The sequence below is a fragment of the Pinus tabuliformis genome, chromosome 8, assembly GCF_031772625.1.
Source record: "Pinus tabuliformis cultivar Carrire ecotype Pingquan chromosome 8, CPIR1, whole genome shotgun sequence".
NCBI classification, from domain to species: domain Eukaryota; kingdom Viridiplantae; phylum Streptophyta; class Pinopsida; order Pinales; family Pinaceae; genus Pinus; species Pinus tabuliformis.
The window spans coordinates 2,051,336,947-2,051,338,680 of record NC_142294.1 but is presented as its reverse complement, the minus strand read 5'-3'; positions in this window follow the sequence as shown (position 1 = coordinate 2,051,338,680).

Genomic DNA, 1,734 nt, shown 5'->3' with positions numbered 1-1,734 from the left:
GCGGGAAGAACATTCCACAATCAGAGGAAAACGAATAGAGGTCACGAATGATATAATACCAAAAGTCACAGGACTACCGGCCACAGGGCCTGTGTGGACAATGAAGAAGGAAAGGCTGCAGAAGATTATGTAAATCTTTCAGGACGAGGGCCAGAGCTTAACAGTTCGAGGAAAAGGGGTGCTACTAGCAACGCTAGGAGAGCCATGGGCGGAATTGGTGAAAATTGTCCAGAGCTACATTACTTGCGAGGGCAGAAAAGACGTGGTAAGACCACGACATCTAAAACTCCTAGTTGTCTTAAAACAAAAATGTTCTGTGAATTTACCTGCATTGCTTAATTCGCTACTGCATGATGTGGCACGAAGCATGAGAAAGGCACAACACAAAGAATCTGTGGTTAGCCACCACGGATTAATTCGTTTGATAGTAAACCATAGTCTTACCCAGTAGCAGAGCAGCTGGAAAGAATTAATTGATATCATTAATAAAGGGACAGCCATGTCTGGACGCCCAGAAAAATGAAAACAAATTGATAGCACAACCCAACGCCCAGAGAAGCGAAAGAAGGATGCTTGGACAGAAGTGCAAGCTGAAAAACAAGTCGAGAAACAAGCAGAAAAGCAACTTGAGAAACAACCCGACTCTGGTACATCTGAGCAACCAAAAAAACGTAGAAAGTCGGCACGGCTTGCAAGGTTACAAGCAGAGCTGAAGAAACCCAGGCTCGCACGAGCAAAGCAATAGAAATTATAGATGAGCAATCGGCAGAGACAGATACAGAAGAAGAAAGTAAGGAGGTCGCAGAACAATCCATAGGGACAGAGGCAGAAGAAGAAAAGCAAAGAGAAAGAGCAATCCGCCAAGGCAGAAACAGAAGAGGAAGACGAAGAACAGTCAGCAGAAATAGAAACAGAAGAGGAAGACGAAGGACAGTCAATGGAAACAGAAACAGGAGGAGAAGAAGAACAGGATGAAGAAGGAGAAGGAGACGAGAAAGAAGAAGTTGAGCGGCCCGAGCAGGAGGAAGAAATAGAACGACAGGGAAGAAGCCCAGTACAAAACCCGATGGGGGAAGATGAATTGGCCAATATTCTGGCAAATATGGGCGACTATGGCTAGCCCATGAGTCCATCCAACCTCCAGCCCAAAGAAGAAACCCAGGAAAAAGATGCACCCAAGGAAGTACATACGGAAGAAGCAGAAATAGAAATTTCACCCGTCCATGATGAGAAGGAAACAGAAAATATCAGGCAGGAACGGCCTGTTCAGAAGGCACCAGAGGAGAATCCGGAGGAAATAAGGGCAGAGGAAGAATTGGCCCAAGAAATGACAGAGCCAAGAGAGGTTCTTATCCCGGATCAGCCACCTCAAGAAGAAAATCCGAAAAGTAGTCACACTCCAACCCACGGCAAACAGTCAGCTATTCTTTCTGAGAAGTTGATGAAAATAAGGGAATTGCAAAAGGAAAAAGGGACACTGTTAAACGTGATAATCAGGCTTCGCCAGCAGATTAGGCTTCTGAAAGCAAGACAAAGGGGGGTAGGGACCTCAATAAGAAAAAATTCGGCCACACCAATAAGACCCCGTAAGAATAAAAGGCGAAGAACCGAGAGCCGTTCCACTACTCAAAACCCTGACAGAAGCCAAACTGCTGTCTCTAATGAAGCAGAAAGACAAACTGTTGTCTCTAATGAAGCAGAAAGACAAACTGCTGTTCCAATTAAAACAGAAGG